Source organism: Miscanthus floridulus, chromosome 15 (assembly GCF_019320115.1).
Source record: "Miscanthus floridulus cultivar M001 chromosome 15, ASM1932011v1, whole genome shotgun sequence".
Classification (NCBI taxonomy): domain Eukaryota; kingdom Viridiplantae; phylum Streptophyta; class Magnoliopsida; order Poales; family Poaceae; genus Miscanthus; species Miscanthus floridulus.
This window is the reverse complement of record NC_089594.1, coordinates 7993820-8007413: the sequence shown is the minus strand read 5'-3', so window position 1 is coordinate 8007413 and position 13594 is coordinate 7993820. Positions and strand designations below refer to the sequence as shown.

At 48.7% G+C, this 13594-nt stretch overlaps 1 pseudogene; it reads right to left on the bottom strand.

Annotated features, from left to right (window-relative positions):
* Window positions 1–10580: 10580 nt before the first annotated feature.
* Window positions 10581–12645, bottom strand: LOC136509669 (vacuolar protein-sorting protein BRO1-like; annotated as a pseudogene).
* Window positions 12646–13594: the final 949 nt, after the last annotated feature.

The window sequence follows — 13594 nt, the reverse complement described above, 5'->3', positions numbered from 1 at the left end:
TAGACGTTCTTGAAATAATGAAAGGACACATGATGTCTGTATGCAGGACTTCTTCATGTTGGAGGAGGGGCATGACCCTGCCTGGGTGACGAAGGTGTAGGACAGGGCATGCAGGGGCCGAGTCACGGACCTGTACTACGAGGCGAGGCTGCAGTGCCACATAAACCACTCGTGCGATGTCCTTGGTCGGTACCCGGGGAAGAGCGAGGCTAGGACCATGACACTCACCAGGGAGCAGTACCTCGCAGTAAGTTATAAAACATTGTTACTGACTCATTCCATGAAGAATAGGTAGCCTTCATTTTATATTCTAACATTTCTAATACTTGATGGCATGCAGATGTGTCCTTGGTGCGCCACCCAAAGAGACTGTTGGGCGGCCATCGTGGACAAGTGGGTCTTCGATGAGTGGAGGGAGAGGCACGCCCTCCGTCGGGAGTGCCGCCTGCAGATGGGTGGGCCGGCGCACCACCAAGGCAACCGGCCCCTCAGTTCGTATGCCTAGGCCTGGGTACACGCTACGCACTTATTTATTTATTTGTTCTAACGCTCAATTCTCATTACTTCTAATCGTCTTTGTGTTTTCCTCGCAGTCCCAGTCGCATGATGGCCAGGAATGCAATGAGTTCATGGCGTACGCCATGGCACACAAGGGCAAGGCGACAGCCCCGGACACCATCTACAACCCAGAGGACGGGCCTGAGGCGTATAGCAACACGAGCATCCACAGCAAGCTCACCGACTACGCCTCGGTGGCCCGCGAGCGGCATGGGGAGGACTTCGACCCCGCCACCCAGCCCCTTGATACCGACCTCGTGATGAGGCTCGGAGGAGGGAAGCAGCACGGCCGGTACTGGATGGCCTCCAACATGGTCGACTCGACCTCTGTGCCCAACCTCGCCCAGATCCGAGCATAGAGCACGAGCTCCTCCGTCCCCATTCGACCTCGGTAGGCGAGCACACTACAGCAGATGGCGGCACTCCAGGTTAGTTCTATTTCATTCGCCGTTCATTACTTTTACACATGTACCTTGCATTTGCATTGTTTAAACGTTGGTGATTGAATATTGTAGGCCACTGTGGAGAGGATGGAGGCCGAGAGGGTCGAGAGGGAGAGGGAGAGGGCCCAGAGGGAGGCCGAGAGGGCCGAGTGGGAGGTCCTGAGGGCCCAAAAGGCGGCCGAGGCGCAGAGGATGCAGGACATGTTCTCATTCATGCCGAGCCTCGGCACCGCTCTCCCGGGTGTGGTGGTGCCCCAGTTGCTGCTCGCTCCAGTTGTGCCTCCTACTCCTCTGGCTCCAGGCACTCCGGTGAGTATATATATATGGTTGATCAAGTCCTTTAGCTTGTGTAGATACTAATGAATTCAATTCTCCTTTGTGCAGCAACAGTCATCGGGTTCGAACCCGACTCCTTCGCCTCAGCACACACACCCCGGCTGGACAGGTCCACCACCGCACGGAGGTGCCCCTTTAGGCTCCCATTGGGATCAGTGGCAGTAGGTGGTGCCCCTTCATGTTTCATTGACTTTTCTTGATCTAGGACTTGTGTTGGATGAAGACTTCTTAGATGTTGTCATGGATTTGCACATTGGATGTGCGTGTGATGGATTATGCAGGAGGATGTGCTTGTGATGTATTATGGATGTATGTGATGGATTATGTATGCGTTTTGTGTGATGCTAAATGCATGTGTGTTGTCTCATGTATTATATATGAGTTTTGCGTGTTTGCTTTCGAAGGAAAGCAACAAACAAAAAAATAGCAAATTTCCTAGCTTTGTCGAGTGCCAACACTGGGCAAAGAAGTCTTTACCGAGTGCTAGGGGTGTGGCACTTGGCAAAGCTGAAAAAAAAAATGCTGCAAAAACAGCCACTTCCCCAGTTTTGCCAAGTGCCACAGCCTGGCACTCGGCAAAGAGGTCAATTTTGCCGAGTGCCAGGTGGTACCACTCGGCAATGACTATTTTTAAAAAGATTTTTTTTTAAAAAATAGTTTATTTGCCGAGTGCTGAGCCTTGGCTCTCGGCAAAAATTCAAATTTTGCCGAGTGCCAGTCCCTAGGCACTCGGCAAAGCCGACGTCAAATGTTGACGGCAGTTATTTTTTTGCCGAGTGCGGGCTTGGCACTCGACAAAGACTTTGCCGAGTGTCGATTTTTGGCACTCGGCAAAGAAATTTTTGCCGATAAAATCTTTGCCGAGAGACCTTTGCCGAGTGCTTGGCTGGCTTTGCCGAGTGTCCCCAGCACTCGGCAAAGAGGGCGTCTGCAGTGGTGTTGGCCTGTACTACGGCAGCAAAGAGAAGAAAGATTATTTAGTTGATTCCAATTGCCATACGAGCTGCGAACCAGATCAATTTCTATTTGCCAACGAAGTCTATGGAAGTCATCTAACAGGTGCACGAGATTATATTTGCATGGCCACGTTTGCAGAGCGTGCATGGGAGATCCGGACTCGGCTCAACGGAGATATATTCTCAGATTATATTTCCATCTTTATTTTTGAGTCATGCTGGTACACGGCAAAGACCAGCCGACTCGTGTCTATGTATATATACGAGTTCATGACCTATTGTAAAAACACACAATCAATCAAATACAAGTCAATTTACTTTTTTTTTTGCTCCAGCCACCCCTTAAGAATAGGAGTAGAGTAGATTTCGACGAGTTCTTTAGCGAGTATGACTGCATCGATTCGGTCAATCTCCACTGCTTGTCTGTAAGTACCGTCATGGTTTATACCTCTGTTCGTATGGCTGCATCGATCCGGTCGACCCCCACTACGACTCTGGTATAAGCTAGTTATCGACTCTTGTCTATTTCAAGTATGGCCTGTGTGATTCTGCCTCACACCCCACTACTTGAACTAGATCAAGGTCAAGTTATCGGCTCTACCTTAGAATGGCAGTCTTTTGTAGATTCATTAAGTTACCGATATTGCTTATTGCTTTCATTGTTTATCTAATTACAACAATATCACTCTGCCCGATTGAGATTGATCTGGATCGGCGTTATATCTTATTTAACCCATCGCTTGCTAATCTAAATCTGATCTAATCTACATCTTAAGCGATGAGTTGTGTTTTTATTGGCTGTTTTACGTCAATCTTAATCGTGCATAGCGTGCGGTTAAGGCATGTTCGATCTTGAGTAGATCTATTGGTTAGCGAGAACCGTTTCATGGCCCGTTATCACGGCCTGTGGGATTCTGTCTCTCACCCCACTGTTAGCACCATGGAGTGGAGATCGTTGGTTGATAGATCTGTTCTTGAGAAGGCATGACATTAACTGTGCACTATGCCTATATCAACTGTTTAGTCGATATCGAGTGCTTTCACGAACAGTTCACGTTACAAGACCGTTGAAGTAGAGATAAGTTGAAAGATATGTTAGCCCCATGATCTTGTTATTGTATTACGGCCTGCATGATGCTGCCTCATGCCCCACTGATATTAGTAATGAGTTAGGGTCGTCGAGCCTATTGTTGTTTCTACGGCCTGCATGATTATGCCTCATGCCCCACTGGTCATGGCGATAGATTAAGATCAAACATGTTCATTAGATTTATCTTTATTAAATGGTTAAGTGGTGTTGAATTGTTTCTTTATATAAAAAGGGGTTCGGTTACTTATAATCATTGGCTCAGTTTAAACCGATCATCATTGATATCTTAGTGTCATTGATTAATTTTTGCTCGAATTATATTTATCCTGGATGATAACCGATTCTTCTTACACAACCTCATGAGCTTTAACCGATTTATTCTTATGAATATGTTGGAATCGACTATTTAGTCGATCTCCTCTCATATCAGATCTCAGAGCCGTACATTCGAGACTGTCTGGCAACACCGGCACATTCCGCCCTTAATTTCTGATAAGCTTTCTCTGCTTGTCAATTGCAGGGTCAAATTGACTGGCACGTCTCGGGAGGATTGAGCTGGATCGACCACCCTTGCGCTGAAGCTAGACGGATCTGCTCCATCGAGCGGACCCTTCTGGCTTGCTGCGTGTGCCCGCAGCACGGAGACGAAAATTCTGTGTCGACAATGGGGTATTGTGTGTTCCCTGCGCACTCTCTTAAATATGTTGTGTTGTTCGTATTGAATGATTGTAATTTGTAAATATTTGGATGGAGTCGTTATTGTCGGTGTTGTTCTATGTACAAACTTATATGTAATAATAATGTGGCAAAAGTCATGACCCTTACACTGCCAAGAGTCCATACATAAATGTGTGAAAATGCAGTGAATGTTGACCTGCAGAATCGCAGAAGCATCAAGAATATGATGTTGAACATATGTTACCATTATTTTTAAATAAAAAACATCACATAAATGATGTGCGATAATTCCACCAAGATTGAATTTGGGGGAAAAAATGTGTCAATTTCTACCTACTCCACTGCTGCCAGTTCCTTGCTTGCTGCCAAGGCTTTGGTTATCATGTACTGTTATATATGCTTCTCATCTGCACAATCTTCTCATAATGTACTGTTATATATGCTTATCTACACAATCTTATCATATTGGACCAAATACTGCTGTCCCATTTCACAATGCATAACTTACATCAAAGGAATCTTTTACCTCAGCAGACCATACACGCACGGTTTTATTCACACAACTCAAGTCTGTTGATTTCTGAATCACAGCACTTATCCAAACTGGCCCTTGTCTAATAACTGCCAAGTCAAAGGAAAATAGCAATTTGCACCCAAAAGGGAAGCTATACTATAAATAATAATAATAAATATAAATAAATAAATTTAAACAACAACAGGATAAGTATTTGCAGTTCACATCATATCTATGACACTATGATCAGTTAGTGTTAACCCACAGGATCACCGGCTCAGATGAGTCGACCACTCACCAGTCTTGCCGACCACGGCCGAGCACGACCGAGGCTGTCCGACCACACACACTATGGCTAGAGCTGGAAGAAGAGGGAGAACAGAGTATACACACACAGTATAGGCACCAGCGTTGGCCAGAGTTTTATATAGGAGATGGCAAAAATGAACTCTCTTTACTGAGTTGCCGTGGCAGTCTATTTATACAACTCTATCCATCTAGTCCTAGTGCAGCGCACATGCTGCAACAGTAGCTAGATAACACAGCAGGACTGACTTCTGCGCCTGTCCCTGAATGTGGCTACAGTGCGGCAGGTGAGCCGTTCGGTGCCTGCCTCTGCAGCGGCTACAGTACCACAGCAGGAGGCTTTTTCGGTGCCGCCTTCCCTTGCTGTGTGTTCACACAAGGAAGCAGTAGATTATCTAACAATTCTTCTCCTAATCCTACTGCTGTCCCTTGTACCCCCTCCATGTCGATCATCTCCTTCAGCTCCGTGAGTCGAAGACGTTCGAGCGGCTTGGTGAGGACATCCGCGAGTTGCCGACCTGTTTCGACGAACTCGATGACGATCTGCCCTCCATCGACACAGTCCCTGAGGAAGTGAAACTTTACATCGATGTGTTTGCTCCGGTCGTGCAGAACCGGATTCTTTGCCAGGGCGATGGCAGGCTGGTTGTCCACCATTAGTGCTGGTGGGTGAGCTTCCACGCCGATCAGCTCGTCCAGCAGCCGGCGTAGCCACACAACTTGGCACGCCGCTATGGTCACCGCTACGTACTCCGCCTCGCACGTAGATAGCGCCACCACCTTCTGTTTCAGCGACAACCATGAAATTGGGGCCGACCCGAGGAAGACGAGCATGCCAGAGGTGCTCCATCGTCCATCGATGTTCCCCGCCATGTCTGCATCGCTGAACACAGTGAGCTACAGCCTACTCCCACCGGTCTTAGGAAAGATAATCCCTTGATCCACCGTCCCCTTGACATAGCGCAGTAACCACTTCACCGCAGCCCAGTGATCCTCTCTGGGATCCTCCATGAAGCGACTGACGTAGCCCACGGTGAACGCAATGTCTGGCCTTGTGTGGACTAGGTAGCGCAGACCACCGACGATGCTCCAGTAGAGTGTTGCATCCACCTTCGCCGCGGTGCTAGCCATCATCAGCTTCAGTTGCTCCTCCATCGGAGTCACGTATGGCTTACACTCAGTCATGCCGCTCTGCTCCAATAGCTTAGAGGCATATGCGCTCTGACTAAGCGTGAGTTCCTCCTTCCCCTGTCTCACCTCGATGCCGAGGTAGTAGGAGAGTGCGTCGAGATCGCTCATTCGAAAACGAACCGTTGTCTCGCGCTTGAAGCCGTTGATGTCCTCCGTGCGCGCGCTGGTGACGATCAAGTCGTCCACATACACGCCGATGATGAGCTCCTCCTTCCCCCATCGCCGCGTGTACAGTGCGTGCTCGGTTGCGCACCGCTGAAACCCAAGCTCACCCAACATGGTGTCAAGCTTGGCATTCCATGCTCGTGGGGCCTGCCGTAGACTGTAGAGTGCCTTGCGTAGTCGGAGCACCCTGTGCTCCTCTCCCTTGACGGCGAAACCTGGAGGTTGCCTAACGAAGACCGTCTCTGCTAGCTCGCCATTGAGGAAGGCTGATTTCACATCCAAGTGATGGATGCACCAGTCTTTTGCTGCTGCCAAGGCTAGTAGCAAATGGACCGACTCCATGCACGCTACTAGCGCAAAGACTTCCTCAAAGTCTATAACCTCGCACTGAATAAAGCCACAGGCGATGAGGCATGCCTTGTGCTTGACAATGGCGCCGAGCTCGTCCCGCTTGACCTTGTACACCCACTTTAGGCTGATCGGACGGCATCTGGAGGTGGATCGATGAGCTGCCATGTCTCATTTTCCTTGATCGCCTGCATCTCCTCCAGCATCGCCCGTCGCCAGTTTCCGTCATGCTCGGCCAGTGCGAATGTGGGTGGTTCCTCTGTGTTGACAAGCAGCAACTCTTGATCATTGAGCAGCTGACCAGCCAGGCCTGAGGGCCCTGTGCCGCCGACGATGTCGTCCAGCCTGTGGAACCGCACCTCCTCACCTTTGTGGAAGGCATCCATGAACTTAGTGATGTCACTTGGAGGTGAGGCGAACTCAATCAGTGTTGATGGAGTTCCCTGTTCCACCGGAGTGCTCGGCACCCTGTTTGCAGTACTCGGCACTACTTCTGGATAGCTCGTCACTACTCCTGCAGTGCTCAGCACCACTATAGGAGTGCTCAGCCTCAGTCTTGGAGTGGTCGGCACCACTACAAGACCTCTTGGCTATGCCACGGGAGTGCTCAGCACCCATCCTGGAGTGGTCGCCACCACTGCAGAACCTCCTAGCACCACTCCTGACGTGCTTGGCATCCCTCACGAAGTGCTCGGCACTGCCCCAGGAGTGCTCAGCTCTATTGCTGGAGTGCTCAGCACCCCTCCCGGAGTGCTCAGCACCTCTTCCCTGGTGTCTCCACCACCGTGGATGACCAAGTGCTTGAAGATGAAGGTGATGGTGAAGCCGCCAGCTTCCCCCGTGCTCAGACTGGTCTAGTCCCAAGCCGCCTTCTCGTCGAACATGACGTCGTGCGAGACAAGCACATTGTCTCCGCATGGGTCGTAGAGCTAGTACGCCTTGGTACCCTCCACGTAGCTCAGGAACACCATTGGTGTGCTCCTGTCCTCCAGCTTGGTGAGGATCGGCTTTGTCTTCCTGACGTGGTGGATGCAGCTGAATGTCCGGCAGAAGGACACGCTCAGCTTGCACCCATACCAAGCTTCGAATGGCGTCTTGCCTGTTAGGGCCTTGGTCGGAGCGTAGTTGAGGATGAACACCGCCGTGGTCACTGCCTCACCCCAGAATCTCGTTGGCATGCCTTTGGCCTTCATCATGGATCAAGCCATGCCGACCACTGTCTGGTTCCGCCTCTCCACCACGCCATTCTGTTGTGGCGAGTATGGCGCGGTGTGGTGTCGCACCACACCCTGATCCGTGCAGTACGCAGCGAACTCCACCAAAGTGAATTCTCCGCCGCGATCAGTCCTCAGCACGCGGAGCTTCTTGCCGCTCTCGGCCTCCGCGCGCATCTTGAACTTCTTTATTGTCGTCACCGCTTTGTCCTTGCTTGTTAGGAGTTGCAGCCACATGTAATGACTGCAATCATCCATGAGTAGGAGGAAGTACCACCGACCACCGTTTGTAGCTGGCGTGATCGGCCCATAGAGGTTGCCGTGGATGAGCTCGAGAGCGTCCTTCGCGCGATACTTGGCCGCCTTTGGGAATGGTAGCCTCCTCTGCTTCTCGGCCAGATAGCTATCACACAGCTCACCTCCATGCTTGATGTAGGGTAGCCCTTGGACCATCTTCTCCAGCCGACCAAGTGCGTCGAAGCTGAGATGTCTGAACTAGGCATGCCACATCCACGGTTCCTCGGTGTGCCTTGCCGCCAGGCACACCAGCTGCTCTACCTTCAGGTCGAGTAGGTAGAACCAGTTCTAGGACCTCTTCACCTTGGTGAGAAGTTGCTGCTCCCGGTCCCTAATCCTAAGGACTCCATCCTTGATCAGTACCACGCTACCATGCTCATCCAACTGACCAATGTTGATGATACTGGAACGTAGCTGCGGGATATAATATACATCCGTTAGCGCGTGGTGCTCCCCATTCTGGCACCTGAAGATGATGGTGTCGCGCCCTTGGATAGCCACCCTTGAGCCGTCACCAAACTTCACCGTACTGGTAACATCATCATCGAGCTCGGAGAAGGATGTCTTGGAGCCCGTCATGTGGTTGCTGGCACCAGAGTCTAGATACCACCGCTGCTCCTGGTTGGTGCCCACACATTCGAGGTGGACTTGGGCGCGTGGTTTGTCGAGGTTGATAGCCTTCAGGGCCTTCCTAGGTCCTTCTACCGTCGTCACCTCTTCCTTCTCCTTGGCCTCGACGTCGTGTAGTGCACAGAACGTCGCCATCAGGATAGTGGCCTCAACCTCATCATCAGCTTACGCCAGATGAGCCTCAGCCTTCTTCTCCTGCTTGCGATTTGAGCACTCCCGTGCCCAATGGCCTGTCTTCCCGCAGCGCCGACAGGCGTTGGGGTCGACCTGCTTCTTCTTCTCCGAAGAAGCCTTGCCACGGCGCTTGCCATCGCCACCACGGCTGGAGGAGGCTGCCTTCCCGGAGTTCCTCCAAGCAGCCCACTCCTCTTCCGTCCGCAGCAGTTTGCCGCTGTCCTTCATTGCTGTCGCCTGTTCCAAGCGCTCGTCCACCGCCCGTAGACGTCCTGTCACATCCTCAATGGTGAGGGTGGACAAGTCCAGCATCGTCTCTATGGAGAGAGCGATCTGGATGTACTTTGTCGACATGGAGTGGAGGTACTTGGAGACCGCCTCCTCTTCGTTGATGGTGACGCCATGGCTCTTCAGCATGCTGATGAGCGTTTGCAGGTGGAGGGAGAAGTCCTCCATCGTTTCACCATCCTTGAACTTGGGGTTGGCTAACTCCTGCTTCAGAAGCTGTGCCGTCGCCATCTTTGCGCAGTCGGAGCTGACGCGCATCGCCGCAATAGCCTCCCACACCTCCTTAGCAAAGCTCTTTGCCCCCAACACTGACATGTCATCTTCCTCATTGTTGGTGCCCTTGTCAACAGCATTCCAGAGCCATCGGGCTCTGAGCTTGACCTTCATGGTCACCGGCCACTCTCCATAGTTGGTGAGAGTCAGCGTCGGCCAACTGGTGCCGCTGACCTCCCGCACCGTGCGAACAACGACCTCCGGTCGTGGCTAGGCAGCCACAATAGTGCCACTGTTGTCGCCCATTTCTGAACCGCCCATCATCTCTAGCGGTTGGTCTAGCGACGGCGCTTGTACGGCTCCGATACTACTTGTTAGCCCACAGGATCACCGGCTCAGGTGAGTCGACCACTCACTAGTCTTGCCGACCACGGCCGAGCACAACCGAGGCTGTCCGACCACACACACTATGGCTAGAGGTAGAAGAAGAGGGAGAACAGAGTATACACACACAGTACGGGCACCAGCATTGGCCAGAGCCCTGTATAGGAGATGGCAAAACTGAACTCTCTTCACTGATTTGTCGTGGCAGTCTATTTATATAACTCTATCCATCTAGTCCTAGTACAGCGCACATGTTGCAATAGTAACTAGATAACACAGCAGGACTGATTTCTGCGCCTGTCCCTGCATGTGGCTACAGTGCGGCAGTTGAGCCGTTCGGCGCCTACCTCTGTAACGGCTACAGTAGCACAACAGGGGGTATTTTCGGCGCCACCTTCCCTTGCTGTGTGTTCACACAAGGAGGCAGTAGATTATCTAACAGTTAGTTCTAAAACGGCATCAGCCCAGCCCTAAGACCGTTATGTCAGAGGGCAACTCTTAAGCAACAATTCCAGTGCCACTTTCTTTTGCCTCAGGGGATCAATGCAAATGGGGGGAAAGACAAGTCTAACTACTACACAGAACCAGGAAGAGTTAAACAGCTCAGACCAAACCAAGGAGTCATCACAAAAGCCTCATGCCTATTCTACAAATTTTCTAACCGTGACAACGGTCCTGCCTCTCTTGCAGGGCCAGTCACGTATAAGTTCGATACTAGGTGATTATTGTTTAATGTACAAAAGTTAGCACAAGGTGCTTTCTTTATAGCCCGATGAATGCCATGCCACCATTGAGTCATTGCCGTTGGGCAGACGGAGACTGCTGCACCTGCACTGGTCGGAAGAACCCCATGCCTGCTGATGATTGGAAGAATCCTGCTGATGTGGGTGATTGCTGTGGTGCCTGAGGAGACTGCTGCTGCTGCTGGGGTTGGTTCTGAGCCGGTGGAAGCGGAGGTGGAGGTGGTGGACCACTTGGTCCTGGAAAACCTGCCGGCATAATGTTGGACATTGGAGGCAGAGGTGGCATAGAGCCGGCCGTCATCCCGAAAGGTCCCATTCCCATCATTCCTCAAGTACTTTGACCAAATTGTTGCAGAAGCGGTGGCAAAAATGGCGGTGGAGGTGGTGCAAATGGACCTGGTACTTGGTTGATCTGCGCTGGTAGTTGCGTGGGCACTGCTCCAATCTGTTGTTGCATCTGTGGCACTTGCACAGAAAAGGGAGGAGCACCCATGTCACTGCCCTGTGCGGTTTTCTCAAGCCTAGGCCTCTTTTCAATCTGGAAGACCAGCAGTCCTCAAGAGAGTTCTCCAGAAGGCGATCCACTATTCATGGAAGATAGTGAAGCGCCATGTTCAGCAACAAAAGATGATAAAATGGAGCTCAGAACCTGCACAGCTGCTGACAAAGATGCCAGCTTATCTCCCACTGCACTGACTGTAGGGGCAAGTGAGGTTGCTGGATTCAGTGACTGTAACTGGGGAGACATCTGCCTTACTCCGGAACCCTGTATCATAGCAGCTATTTGTTCTGTTGGGGTAATCATTAGCAGACTAGAACTAGATCCTGTGCCATTTGCGACAACGGCACAATCAAATCTTTGCCTAAGTTGAATGGCATGTTCAGCCTCTGCTTGAGCTACCTGTTCTGGCAATCAGATAAGGGATTACCAATAATGTCATAAGACAGCTAAAAGATTATTACACCATAAATAAATTTCAGAAAAAAAAAAGAAAGGAGCTAATTGAGAAGCAGCAACTGGAATCAAGACATGCATGTCAACATCACCCAAGGCACAAAACAGAGAAATGCAAAGGCCAGACTAGAAGGATGTGAAGACCACTCTGAAAGGTGATCAAACATCTCAAGTTGCTATGGAAGCAATTTAGGTGGGCTTTTTCAATATAACAGGCTTAATCTCAAGGTGCTAAGAAAGAACTCTAGGTGTGTTTTCTCAACATAACAGACTTAAAGTTGTAATCAATAAATAAATAGTTCAAGTGAGCAGTGGAATTAATAAATAGTTTTAAGTGATCATGGGTTTGGCCAGGTAGGAATCAGAACTGGCAAGAGGCATAATTGTGCCATAAAGGTGCTAGATGGCTTAGACAACACACATGCTCATGGCTTACTAGTGCAGGTGCCATTTATGAAAACAAGAATTCAGTTGGGAATGAACGGATTAGGTCTCTCCACTTGAAGTTCTACACATATCCTCTAATGGTACCCACTTTCATAGCTGTGGACGGACATGATTGCAAGGAACAATAACAGATGAAAAGCCAACATGCAATAGGGCATAAAGAATAATTCTTACTTGCAACTGGCTGCGAAGAATTTCTAACTTTGACTCCTGTTATAGAAATAAGAACGACAATTTTGAAAAGCATGAGTCATATGTAACTGAGATGGAACATTTGGAAGATAATGAAAGTGTGCATAAGACCTGTTCAATGAGAGCTTCTTTTAATTGATTTATCAGCGATATCCTCGCCACATCTACACTTTCAAGTTGTGAAATGCACTGCTTCAGGATAGTATCCTGTTCTTGAAGATCAGAAATCATTGTTGAGGCAGGCTGATCACCTTATGAAAAACCATGCAGACCAAAAAAAAAAACCAGAACAGATAAGAATGGTGTCAAACTTTCTTCCACAGCAGATATCCACAATGTTAATAACCAGTGAGCAAGATAAATCCTTACCTTTGGTACTAGCATCGTCTATATTTTTCTTTATCTTTTCTAGAACACTAACAGTACTCTTACATTTGTTCAAAGATGTGTCTTCATCAAAATGTTGATCAAGCACAGCTTGGTATGCAGTTACAATCTTTTCAGGCATACCACCAACAGTCAGTTTCTACAGAAGAATTCAACAAGTTAATACTCTCATATCCAATTCAATATGTTTTCACCAAAAAAGGAGAGTGATATAGGATAACTAGCAACTTACTTTTAGTACTGTACTGGAATCCTTCCTTGCAACTTTGGAATTTAAGGGCTTAGAGCTAGGATTTGAATTATTCTTATTCCCATTGTTATCGAATATAGGAGGGTTGTCAACAAAAATGTTGTCTTTCAAACTTTCAATACGGGTTCCAAAAACTTTGCGTTCATCCCAAATTCCTATCTGTAATTCCAAAAGATAAGTTAGAAACAATCTTTTTATTCTGGATTTCCAAGAAAAAATGAAGCAAATCAAATTAGCCATCAGTTATCCAGTATTTAGTCTAGTTTCAATAAAGTATCATGTCCTATTGGTGCACATTATCCCGGCAGATTTTGCAGCAAATTTCTTTACACAGTATTAATGAAGGACCAAGAAAACTATGATTAAAATTGAACGACCCTTCCAAATATTTATAACATCAGAAACACCAGTGGAAGAAAACCTGAATCACTGCTTCTGGCAGATGAGTAGCAACTTACCAAGCAAGACAGTGTTTAAGAAAACAAGATATTCATTAAACCCAACACTATTGGAAATGGAGGAAATTAGGCTACAAACTAAAAGGCTAAATGCTTTACTAATTGATTCTGTTCTAGTTAGTTTAAGCTCTCAATTTCTGTACATACAATTATATATACCAAAATCGAATGCACCATGGACATGACCATGATCATAGCTTCAAAAGACATCAGAGCAAACAAGTACTATCTGGAATCCAGAAAAGTGCGCCAGGAGAGTAATAAGGATATTTGAATAACATAAAGCAACTAATAGCATATAACTCCAATAGTTTGCTACAATTAAACTGAATTGGCCATTGACCTATGAGGAATTTCCGGTAAGGATTTTGGAGACG